Source organism: Sorex fumeus, unplaced genomic scaffold (genome assembly GCF_029834395.1).
Source record: "Sorex fumeus unplaced genomic scaffold, SorFum_2.1 ptg000131l, whole genome shotgun sequence".
In the NCBI taxonomy this organism is placed as follows: Eukaryota; Metazoa; Chordata; class Mammalia; order Eulipotyphla; family Soricidae; genus Sorex; species Sorex fumeus.
The window spans coordinates 15210404-15224101 of record NW_026606188.1 but is presented as its reverse complement, the minus strand read 5'-3'; the positions used below and the strand labels follow the sequence as shown (position 1 = coordinate 15224101).

Below are 13698 nucleotides of genomic sequence, written 5' to 3'. Positions count from 1 at the left end.
AGATGTTACTGGCACTCTCTCGAGCAAATCGAGGAGTAACGGGGTGTCAAATGATCAAGTGAATGTAGGAGTACTGCCATTTATTCAGCCATTGATAAAGTTGATTGAATTGGGAATGAATTCCACATTACTTTTTTTTTCAGAATGTTAATTTTATTATTTTTTATTATTTCTTTTTAATCACCATGAGATACAGTTACAAAGCTTTTCTATTTGAGTTTCAGTCATACAATGATTGATCAACCAATCCTCCACCAGTGCACATTTTCTACCACCAAGGTCCCCAAGTATCTCCTCCATCCCACCCCTTCCCCTGTCTCTATGGCAGACAATCTCCCCCAAACTCTCTCTTGAATTGCCTGTTATGAATAGCACAAGTTGTTGCGTGGTTGGGAGAGAAGCCACATGCTTCTGGATTTCTAAAAATTTAGGTAATTAGGGTCTGGATAAATCTCATCAGCGAGTTGCTTGGCTTGGAGATTCTTTTGTGTGTTTCTAATTAAGGAGCTTAAGTAGTAGCGGGAGGCAGTTTGTCATGTGACCTCCAGGGTCCATCGGGATAGGGGGGGATGAAAAGGATTGGCACATTACCTATCCCTTGAGTCCTAGAGTTTGCTGTCATTGAATCTGCATACCAGCACTTCTCATTGGGTTTTGGAAGTTGGTGCCCACAGGGATTTTAGGAGGCAGATGGAAGGATAATGCCTGTCCCTGTCTGAGGCTCCCTCATGAAGTTGGCCTGGCTTAAAGTTCGGAGGAATCTCTGCAGTGAGCTGCTCATTTTGAAGATTCTTTTGTGTGTCTCTGGATCATGGCCCCTGTTTCCATCTTTTCCAGAGAAATAGACTCTTGGCATATGCCCTGCAGGGTGTGCCCACTCTCCTGCAGCATACAACACCTTCAACCCTAAAGGTGGCTTTTGATCTCTTTCGTGATTTATGGGTCTCCGACAAAAAGGCCAATAAATAAGTGTGTATAGCTGAGCCAGAGGTGTTTTGTGGGTTTGATTCGCGCATACCTAACTTTTGGCTATTTAATTTCTTGGTAAACTGGGCCCCAAGTTGTTGGGGTCTAGCCAAAGGCACAGTGGTAATTTTGGGGTGTCAGGAAGTCTGAAGACAGAATCAGTCTGCTGATGCACTCGCCCCATAGGTACAGGCTGGCCTGCTGGCGGCACCATACTGCCCATGCTTAAAATTTTGAAGACTGCAACTTTACTACACAAGTCTATTGTTTCTAGGAGTTTTTTTGGTGGAGGTTATTGGAGTTCTCTACATATAGTATCATATCATCTGCAAATAGTGAGAGCTTGATTTCTTCCTTTATTACCTGAATGCCCTTAATATCTTTTTCTTGCCTAATCGCTATTGCAAGTACTTCCAGTACTATATTGAACAGCAGTGGAGAGAGTGGGCATCCAGGCTATAAAATCAATACCCAAAAGTACATGGCTTTCCTATACACAAACAGTGAGAGAGAAAAAAGCTACTTGAAAAAAACAATCCCATTCACAATTGTGCCCCAGAAAATCAAGTACCTAGGAATCAGCTCAACTAAGGAAGTAAAGGACCTGTACAAAGAAAACTACAAAACGCTACTTCAGGAAATAAAAGAGGCATGAGTAAATGGAAAGATATCCCCTGCACCACCACTCACGCGGCCGCAGGTATATCACTCACTCCAAGCAAGTTGGACCTTCATCCTTTCATCCTTTTCATCAACTTGTTACCTAATACCAACCAAAATTTCTCACCTCTTCTACTACAATTCAACAAAATCCCACTCGCCTACTCCATTTCCAACAAAAGTTCTGTTTGAAAATAGCTATACAAGCTCAGTAGTAAATAGCGACTTCTCCAAAAGTTTCACTCAATGTCAGTTATAAAACAAAGAATAACGCCTGATTGAGAAGGTCAGACTCAGAAAGGTAAAAGAGGCGCATCTAGCAGCAACAAAGCTGAACGGCTCCTGGCAGTCTCTCCTCACTCAACCAGAACAGTAGCAGCGAGTGTGAAGGACCAAACCACACTGGTCACAATGGTAAAGCAACGCAAAAGCCCACCAAACTTTCTTATTCACGAGGCTAACCCAGAAGACACCAACAGTACTATAGCGTTAGACAACCTCTCTGACAAGGAATTCAGAATGGAGCTACTCAGGATGCTTAGGGAACTAAAAGAAACAATGGAAAGCAATGCCAATAAAAGACAAGAGGATTTGAAGGCAGAAATGAGGAAAATGCAATCGGAAATGTCGGACCTGAAAAACCTGGTAGCCGAATTGAAAACCACAGTGGAAGGCCTCACCAGCAGAGTAACAGCTGCTGAGAACAGAATCAGTGAGTTCGAAGATCAAGTTCAGAGTCTTGTCAGAAAAGAGCAGAAAATGGAAAAGAGACTCACAGTTCGAGAACAGATGGCAAGAGAAGATCTTGATGAAGCCAAGAGGGGTAACATAAGAATTATTGGAGTCCCAGAGGGACGGGAAGAAAACCTTGATGAAGAAGAAACTGTCAAAGAAATCATTGCTACAACGTTTCCAGAGCTGGAAAAAACTTGTGACCACATCCAGGAGGCCCGAAGGGTACCAGCTAGAAGAAATCCGAATAAAAATACCACAAGACACATCCTGATCAAAATGACCAAAACTTTAGACAGAGACAAAATTCTGAAAGCAGTAAGATCGAAGAAAGAAATCTCTTACAAAGGAGCATCCTTAAAATTCATGGCTGATTTTTCTAATGAAACCCTCAGGGCCCGAAAACAGTGGTGGGACATAGTGAAAAAACTCAATGAAATAAATGCTTCTCCAAAAATACTTTACCCAGCGAGACTCTCATTCATAATAGAAGGAACAACACACAGTTTCACAAACAACAGCTCAGGAACTTCATAGACTCAAAACCATGGTTACAAGTACAACTAAATGGGCTACTTTAAGGCAAGACAGGCCTCTCAAATACACCAAATTTCAACGGAACAATGGGGCAAAATCCCATAACAATAATCTCTCTCAATATCAATGGGCTAAACGCAGCAATTAAAAGACATAGAGTGGCAGGATGGATTAGAAAATTGAAGCCAACATTCTGCTGCCTGCAAGAAACACATCTCAATAGTCAAAGCAAACACAGACTCAGAGTCAAAGGCTGGAAAACAATCCTACAGGCAAACAGCTCACAGAAAAAAGCTGGGGTAGCTATCCTAATATCAGACCACATCGATTTCAGAGTGAAGAAGTTCATAAGAGAGAGTGAAGGCCATTTCCTATTGACCAAAGCATCTGTACAACAGGAAGAACTTACAATAATAAATGTATATGCACCTAATGAGAGACCAGCAAAGTACTTAAAACAATTACTCATAGATTTGGAAAAAGACATTGATAGCAACACAATACTAGTGGGAGACTTCAACACTGCTTTGTCACCTCTTGATAGATCAACCAGACTCAAGCTTAGCAAGGACATACTTCATCTGAGGGAAACAATGGAAGAAAGGGACTTAGTGGATATATACAGGACACTTCATCCACAAAAAGCTGAATACACATTCTTCTCAAGCGTACATAGAACGTTCTCCAAGATAGACCACATGCTGAGCCACAAAACATGCCTCCATAAAATTAAGAAGATAGAGATTATATCAACAATCTTCTCAGACCATAATGCGCTGAAATTAGAAGTAAATCACACACAAAAACAGAAAACTAAATTAAACACATGGAAATTAAACTGTGCGCTATTAAACAACGTGTGGCTTAGACAGGAAATTAAAGAGGAAATCAAAAGATTCCTAGAAACGAATGAAAATGAGGACACGAGTTACCAAAACTTATGGGACACAGCAAAAGCGGTCTTAAGAGGAAAGTTTATAGCTCTACAAGCATTCCTCAGAAAGGAGGAGCGAGCCCACATAAATAAACTAACCTCACAGCTTAAGAACTTGGAGAAGGACCAACAAAAGGAGCACAACCCGAACAGGAGGAAGGAAATAATAAAACTCAGAGCAGAGATTAACGAGATGGACACCCAGAAAACAATCCGAAAGATCAATGAAATCAAGAGCTGGTTCTTTGAGAAAATTAACAAAATCGATAAGCCCCTAGCAAAACTCACAAAGAAAGGGAGAGAGAAAACCCTAATAAACCGAATCAGAAATGAAAAGGGGGTCATTACAACAGAAACTACAGAAATTCAAAGGATCCTCATGGAGTACTTTGAGAAGCTTTATGCCACGGAACATCAAAACCTAGAGGAAATGGATAAATTCCTAGACTCCTACAGACTCCCAAGGCTGAACCAAGAAGACCTGGAATACCTGAACAGACCTGTCACCATCAAGGAAATTGAAATGGTAATAAGAAGTCTCCCCAAGCACAAAAGCCCTGGCCCGGATGGATTCACCAGTGAATTCTTCCAAATCTTTAAAGAAGACTTACTCCCAATGCTCTTTAAGCTTTTCCATGAAATTGAATTATCAAATACACTTCCGAACAGTTTCTATGAAGCAAATATCACACTGATACCAAAAGCAGACAGAGGTAACACAAAGAAAGAGAACTACAGGCCGATATCCCTGATGAACAGAGATGCAAAGATCCTCAACAAACTACTAGCAAATAGAATCCAACTACTCATCAAAAAGATCATACACCATGACCAAGTAGGATTCATCCCAGGGATGCAAGGATGGTTTAACATTCGGAAATCAATCAACATAATCCATTATATCAACAAAAGGAAAGATAAAAAGCATATGATCATATCAATAGATGCAGAGAAAGCATTTGACAAGATCCAGCACCCCTTTATGATGAAAACCCTAGCCAAAATGGGTATAGAGGGGACTTTCCTCAGCATAGTTAAAGCCATCTACCATAAGCCTACATCAAGCATCATCCTCAATGGGGAAAAACTGAGAGCCTTCCCTCTAAGATCAGGGACAAGACAAGGATGCCCACTCTCTCCACTGCTGTTCAATATAGTACTGGAAGTACTTGCAATAGCAATTAGGCAAGAAAAAGATATTAAGGGCATTCAGGTAGGAAAGGAAGAAATCAAGCTCTCACTATTCGCAGATGATATGATACTCAGAACTCTGCCTAACACCATTTACAAAAGTAAGATCAAAATGGATTAAAGACCTCAACATCAGACCAGAAACCATAAGGTACATTGGAGACAAAGTTGGCAAAACCCTCCATGACATTGAAGCTAATGGTATCTTCAAAGATGCCATGCCACTGGCCGAGCAAGTGAAAACAGAGATAGATAAATGGGACTATCTTAAACTAAGAAGCTTCTGCACCTCAAAAGAAACAGTGACCAAAATACAAAGACAGTCTACAGAATGGGAAAGGATATTTGCCGAATGCACATCTGACATGGGGTTGATATCAAGGATATACAAAATACTGGTTGAACTCAACAAGAAGAAAACATCCAACCCCATCAAAAAATGGGGCAATGAAATGAACAGAAACTTTCTCAAAGAAGAAATCCGAATGGCAAAAAAAGCACATGAGAAAATGCTCTACATCATTAATCATTAGGGAGATGCAGATCAAAACCACAATGAGATACCATCTCACACCTCAGAGACTGGCCCACATTCAAAAGAACAAAAGCAACCGTTGCTGGCGCGGATGTGGCGAGAAAGGGACACTCCTTCACTGTTGGTGGGAATGCCGACTGGTTCAGCCCTTCTGGAAAACAGTATGGACGTTTCTCAAAAAATTAGAAATTGAGCTCCCATTTTACCCAGCGATACCACTCCTGGGAATATATCCCCGAGAGGCAAAAATGTGTAGCCGAAGTGACATCTGCACTTGTTTGTTCATTGCAGCACTCTTTATAGTAGCCAGAAACTGGAAGAGACCTGAGTGCCCAAGAACAGATGACTGGTTAAAGAAACTTTGGTACATCTACACAATGGAGTACTATGTAGCTCTTAGAAAAGATGAAGTCATGAACTTTACATACAAGTGGTACAATATGGAAAGTATCATGCTAAGCGAAATGAGTCAGAAAGAGAGGGATAGACATAGAAATATTGCATTCATCTGGGGGATATAAAGTAACACAATATGAGATTAATTCCCAAGAATAGCTGAGATCAACACCAGGGGAATTACTCCATAGCTTAGAGGCCAGCCGGGTATTCTAGGGGAAAGGACAATTCAGATAGAAAGGGGAACACCAAGTGGAGGTTGTTTGGAGGATCCTCCCAGGAGGGGAGATGCAGGTTGAAAGTAGACTGGACTGAATATGTTTGCCACTCAATGCCTCTTTTGCAGACCACAACACTCAAAAGGAGAGAGAGAACACAAGGGATTGCCCTGCCACAGAGGCAGAGAGGTATGGGAGGGATGGGGGTGGGAGGGATATTATCCATGGTGGTGGAGAATGGGCACTGGTGGAGAGATGAGTATTTGATCATTGTATAATCGAAACCCAGACAAAGAAAAAATTGTAAATCTACAACTGTACCTCATGGTGTTTCACTAATAATAAGAAGAAAAATAAAATGTTACAATGCATAAAAAATTTTGAAGAACATATTTTTATCAGCCTATTACTATTGCCAGGAAGATTAAATTCTTAGAATAGTTTCTGGAAAACAATATACCTCAAAAACTAATAGTTATTTGAAATCTTTATTGCCTATCCTGTATTTTTATCACTTATACAATTAAATTAGTTTCATGTTTGTTCCCTCCAAGTACTTTGCAGCATATGTATGATCATTTAGAATAATGTGTTGTTTATTGTCAGTGATACATTAAGAGTTTTAAGACAGACTTTATCTGAAAGGTAACCTCGCATACAATGATCAGGGCCTGAGGCCCACTCTTGCTACTTGTGTGGACCTGACATTTCAGTGGTTGGCTCACATGCAGAGGTGCTAGGGAACCAGTAAGAATAGTGAATAGAATATCTAGTGAATTGAAGGCATGCATTGAAGATCTTTGAGCTTTGTTTATGGCGCCTATTTTGTTTTTACTTTATTTTAACATTATATCTGTTTGTTTTTGTTTGTTTATTTTTTTGGGGGGTCACATCCCGCGATGCACAGGGGTTATTCAGGTTCATGCACTCAGGAATTACTCCTGGCCATGCTTGGGGGACCATATGGGATGCTGGAAATCAAACCCGAGTCGGGCTGCATGCAAGGCAACTGCCCTATCCGATGTGCTATCACTCCATTCCCAACATTAAAGCTATTTGAAATGGTCACTACTGAGCAGAGAGACAGGAATAGTCTCTGAACCACCAGGTGGATCCTAACACACTCCCCTTCCTCAACCCCATAAAAACCAAAAAGCAAAAAAAAAAAAAAAAACTAAACAGATTCTAACTAGCGCAGTGGCCAACAGTTTCACATTACAAATCAAATGGGTGGAAAATATTGAAACAAATGAAGGTTTTGCTACCATAAGCTAAACACCTTGCATTTATTTAAAGAACATTTCCCCCACATTTTTGTTGTTGAACATGTGATTTTGGTCATTATATCATTTACAATACTGTTAATGATAGTTTCATGTATATATTATTCCAAACCATGCCCACTATCAAAGTGCTGACATGGTTCTACCAAGATTCAGAGGACCCTCCCACACCCTCTTCACAGATAAGCTGTGTTTTGTAGACTAACTCTACAGTTGTGTTGCCTTTAGGCCCTTGTTTCTCCCTATATTTTTCCCAAACACAGAGATTATCCTGTACTTGCCCTTCCTCCAACAACTGACTTAACATGATAGTTTCTATCCACATAGTGTCAAGCTGCTAGGGTTCATCATTTTTCATAGCTAAGTAGTATTCCACTGTGTGTGTATGTGTGTGTGTATATATACATATATAACTATTTGGGCTGGAGCGATAGCACAGCGGGTAGGGCGTTCGCCTTACAAGCGGCCAACATGGCCGACCCGAGTTCGATTCCTCCGCCCCTCTCGGAGAGCCCGGCAAGCTACCGAGAGTATTCGATATGCCAGACACAGTAACAACAAAAGTCTCCAATGGAGACGTTACTGGGTCCGCTTGAGCAAATCGAGGATCAACGGGAGGGCCTTTACCTTTAACTATTTGTATATAACAGGTTTTTTTATTAATTCATCTGTAGGCAGGGTGTGAATTATGGGTGTGATTCTTGAGTCACTGGAGACTGGGGGAAGCAGGCAGAGGATCTCTGTTCTGGGGTCCTGTTGAGTCCAGAGTCCAAAGTCACAAAGTTCTGCATTATCTGGGTTCCATGGGACTTCATTCATGTGTGAGGCTCGGCCTGAGCATCCAGAAAGTGGCCTGGAGGATGGTGGTGGTTGGATAGTGGAGTTCGGCTGCCAGAACTGGGTCCCTTGGGGGCAGGGAGGGCACTCACCTGCCCCACAGCCTGGCGCGGAGTCTGGTGGCATGGTTCTGGGAGCCTCAAACTACCATATGGGAGGAGCATCCTGAGTTCTGGAGGGTGGCTGATGAAGAGATTATCTGGTGCTGGACACCCTCCAGAACTCAGGATGCTCCTCCCACATGGAAGCATAAAATGAGGCTTCTAGAACCATGCCACCGGACTCCAAGCCAGAATGTGGGGCAGGTGAGAGCATTCCCCTCTCCAAGGGACCCAGCCCCAGCAGCCAACTTCCACTACCCAACCACCACTATGCTCCAAGCCACTTTCCAGACACATTATAAGAAATTTTTTTAACCATTTTCAACTATTACTACAGCATATCTGATGTAGTTCAGACAGTAGGCAACAAATCATAGAGACAAATATATAAATATATGCCTCTCAGAGAGCCCGGAAAGCTACCAAGAATATCCCTTCCACACAGGCAGAGCCTGGCAAACTCCCTGTGGAGTACTCGATATGCCAAATTCAGTAACGACAACAGGTCTCACTCTAGAGACATATTTAATGACAGTACCATTGGCCAAGCTAACAGGAAAAATAAATGGAACTACATCAATTAAATATTTCTTAAGTAAACTAAATAATTTGAATTGATTTTTCTTTCCAAGTATTCTCAATAGTAATTCAATACTGAATATACTCTTGTGAGCTCTGTCTATAAAATGTTCTTGAATAATCCATATCTCAGCAATTTCACTCAAAATTCCCAAGTCAAAACTACCATCATATTTCATCTGGGCAGCAATATTAAGTAGCCTGTTTTCTCCCTCTTCAGATCCAATTGTATTCTACCATTGTTCCATTATTTTATCTTGCCAAACAATTTATTAATTAATACATAGAAGTTCCTTATCTCTGAATGGAGAAATAGGGGAACTATTAATTATGAACCTCTATAAGAATAGTAACAGTCTCTCCACACAAGCATTAAATGCTTTCATTTTATGTTGTCTCCCAAGAAATATAGTAATGATTATCTTTAGAGTTCATGAATGTTCCTGAACATTAAACTCCCATCTCAGAATATAAAACATCTTAGAGCAAGTTACATATTTTAGATTAAAAGGTGTTATTGTATGATCTATATACTGAAATTTATTAACTTATATTCAAATTTAGTTTTATTTCATTGCCTTTTTATGTTTCATTTTATGTTATATCTACCTTTGTAAAGAATCTAAAAACACTTTGAACTCAGATAATGTATTTTATTACTGTTTTTATGTATTGATTTGATAGTAAATGTTCATCAGTTAATATAATTGATATATCGATAGGACTGAATTAAAATTTCTGGGTCAATACTTTCCTTAAGAATACGGATAAGTAAAATTTGAAGTTACTTCAAAAATAAATTATTTTGAAGAGTCATCACGTAGCACACTGGAGCAAATGTATTGGGAATAGTGATGCATTAAATCATTTTTGATATTTTACAAATATGAAAAGCATATTTGTCAGTGCTTTTGATTAAATATCATTGATGGCACCAGAGCAGCTCAATTAGGTTAATGTGTCTGTGAAAATAAATTATTTAATTCTATAGTTAAATACAGGCTCTGGTTCTGACATTAAATTCATTATTGGTATAATAAACCAGTGCTTGTATTATTGCTTTCCTTCAAATTTAAAGAGGACGTAGTTTCCAAAATAATTTTCACCTAAGGATCAATTATTTAAGTTAAATTTGTTGTCAAAATTTGACATGAGGTACCTGTTATAAAATTAATCATATCTTGTAATTGATTTACTTTACTTACTAGCACTGTGAATTTAAGCAATGTATTTTGTTCAGGAAGAGTTTCAGTTTCTAAATAAAATGTTAGAATAATTTAGCTTAGCTATATTAGCATTAAACAACATAGTGCCCACGCAAGTATTTACAGATAAAATTGTCATAGAAAGATAAGTATTTTTATGAACAATTAAATTTATTTTAATAATATTAAATGATCAATTTAGACTACAAAATCAAAGTCATTGTACTGGAGTATATTTTTTAGATTAAAAATAAAATTCTTTTCTGAGCAACTTGTTTTCATCTGATAGCCGGATATGCTATCAGTAAGATAAAATAATATTTATAAAAGAAATTATTACAATAGCCTCTCGTTGATGTAGTAAGATTGTGAAAGAGCTTTTGTGGGGTTTTCTACATAGGTTAAAAGTGGTAAACAGTTGGCCAAGCTATTATATCAGATAGTTGTTTTCCTTAAACTGAGTAGAATGAGGCATCTTGAACTTCTCCCCACATCTTGCCCCATCAGTGGTGAATAATCTTTATAAACCATTTTACAATCATAATTTTGTTATAAGAAATAACAGAAGTACAATCACTTCTTGCTGCAATTTCAGACAAGCTGGTGGGGCAGCGAAGAGGAGAGCAGGTGGCTGGTTCTTGTACCCGCAGGCTTCCCTTGTCTGTCACCATCGACCTCGCCCGTGCTGCTGCACTCAGACCTGTTTCACGAACAGGCATTTGTACAACTGCTCCACTATTACTTTTCCCACTCTTAGTGTGCTGTTGGGCTATGAGAGTATAGAATATTTAGCCAAACTGTATATTTAGCTAACATGTGGTTAAAAGCAGGTCTCTGGATCTTGGAGGTCTTAAAAAGTTTATTTTAGGCACTGCAACTTATAATATTGATAATGGCAGGGTCTCATGCAAATAATAAGTGTGGTTTGCCACACTTTTACCAGAATGCCAACTTGCTTTCACCAACTTCCCAGTGTACCCCCACCCCCAAACCCACCACATCTCCCCTACAGCAAGGATGCTTTTTTTAAAATAAAATCTTTAAGGTGATCTATGTGTATTATTGTATCCTTTCCAAATAATGATAGTTTATCTTGTTCTTTTCCAATTTGAATGCCTCTGATTTTCTTTACTTATCATACTGTTATGGCAATGACTTCCATATGTATATTGAGTAATAGTGGAGAAAGTGGTCATCTTTATCTTCCTCTCAGAGGGAAAGCTTTATCTTTGTCCTCCTGATTTATTTCACCATCCAGTTCTATTCATCTTGTTGCAAAATGCAAGACTACATCTTTTTTTACTACTTACATTAATAAAGGAAAAGTAATTTTTTAAATATTTGGTGAAATGCAATTCCAGACAATAATGAGATATTACCTCATGCCAGTAAGAATGCCCTAAATCAAAAAAAAAAAAGTCAGAAACAGTAAGTCCTGGCAGGGATGTGGAGAAAAAGGAACCTTCACTTATTATTGGTTTGAATGAAAACTGGTTCAGGAATAGCTATGTTTTGTGAAAATAGTGCTATGTTTTGCTATATTGTGAAAATCCCAATATATTCACATATCCCATGTCAAATAGATTTTAGATATTTAAAAAAATTAAAAATAAGACCACTATTTTCCCTGGTGGCTTTGTAGTATTTAGTTGTGTAGATATACCACAGTTTTCTATTTAGTGTCTGTTCTTGGTCGCTTAGGTTGCTCCCAGATTCTGGCTATTGTGAATAGTGCTGCAATAAACATAGTAGTTTAGATGAATTTTCTGCTGTGTTTTGGGTCCTAGTTTGTGAGATATAAAAACATCATATGAGATTATGGGCTGGAGTGATAGCACAGCGGTAGGGCGTTTGCCTTGCACGCAGCCAACATGGCCGACCCAAGTTCGATTCTTCCGCCCCTCTGGGAGAGCCCGGCAAGCTACCGAGAGTATCTCGCCCGCACGGCAGAGCCTGGCAAGCTACCCGTGACATATTCGATATGCCAGACACAGTAACAACAAAGTCTCCAATGGAGACGTTACTGGGCCCGCTCGAGCAAATCGATGAACAACGGGAGGGCCTTTACTTTACTTTACTTATGAGATTATGGACAGTAGAAACAAGGGCCAGGATGACTGACTGAAAGTTGGAAGCTTGCCACAAGTGTAGGGGAAAGGGCAGTTAGGATAAAGCAGGGACCTCTATGACAATAATAGTTGGAAATGATCACAACAGGGACAAGAATTGAATGCTGGAAATAGGCAAACAAATACAGATAATTTCCTTTCAGTACCTGTATTGCAAACCATAATGCCCAAAAGGAAAGAGGGAGAGAGAGCAAAAGAGAGAGAAAGGAAAAAGTTCCTGCTGTAGAAGCAGACTAGGGTTGGGGGGCAGAAGGAGGAAAACTTGGGACACTGGTGGTGGGAAATGTACACGGGTGAAGAGATAAGTGTTGGAACATTGTATGACTAAAACCCAATCATGAATAATTTTGTTATTGTGTATCTCATAGTGGTTTAATAAAAACATAATAGAAGCACCATATGACCCAGTAATTTAATTCCTAGAAATATCCTTAGCACACAAAATCACTAATTCAAAAGTTCACACCATGTATGGTCTTAGTGATAGTACAGTGGGTAGGTGCTTTCCTTGCCTGTGTCAGGCCTAGTCCTATGCCTGATACCGCATATGGTCCCTTGAGGACCCCCAGGACTCACTGAGCACATATTCAGGAGTAATCCAAGAGCCCAGGTGTGAAAAATAATTTTACACCAAGCATATCTATGTTAATTATAGTGCAGTTTAAAATAGTCAAGATACAGAATTAGATCAAGTACAAAATTGAGAGAGGAATAGAGAAAGAAATTATTGTATACATGCATATTTACACTCGAGCGGGCCCAGTAACATCTCCATTTTGAGACTTGTTGTTACTGTGTTTGGCATATTGAATAAATCATGGGTAGCTTGCCAGACTTTGCCATGTGGGCGAGATACTCTCGGTAGCTTTCTGGGCTCTCCAAGACGGGTGGAGGAATTAAACTCGGCTCGGCCGGGCTGACTACGTGTAAGGCAAACGCCCTACTGCTGTGCTATCGCTCCAGCCCACTATATAAAAATATCTAAATAGTCTAGAAGACCTCAAAGAGAGAAGAGTAGAAGTACTGGTAGATGTGGCAGAAGCCGGGAAAAGTATTCGTAACGCCCGCCTGTCCTTCGCCAACTATAAGACCAAGATGACTGCCCTCCGACGTCCTGACGGATCCATCACATCCTCCAGAACAGCAATGGAGAAGATTATCCATGACTTCTACTCAAATCTCTTCGATAGCCATGTCCACTTGCCGACATACCAAATTCCACAGGATGGGTATGTCGTTCCCAACGTTCTCCCTTCCGAAATCCGACACGCCATTTCGTCGGTAAAGAAACAAACAGCACCCGGCCCAGACAAGGTCAGACCTGAACACCTGAAGAACCTGCCGTCAGTACTCATCAATACACTGGCTCGGCTCTTCACTCGTTACCTGTCTGAA

The 13698-nt window shown here is 39.9% G+C and overlaps 1 protein-coding gene across 1 annotated transcript in view; it reads left to right on the top strand.

The window, feature by feature from the left end:
• The window catches only part of TMEM232 (transmembrane protein 232), a 251608-nt gene that overhangs the window by 198020 nt on the left and 39890 nt on the right, over positions 1–13698 (top strand). The window lies entirely within an intron of this gene.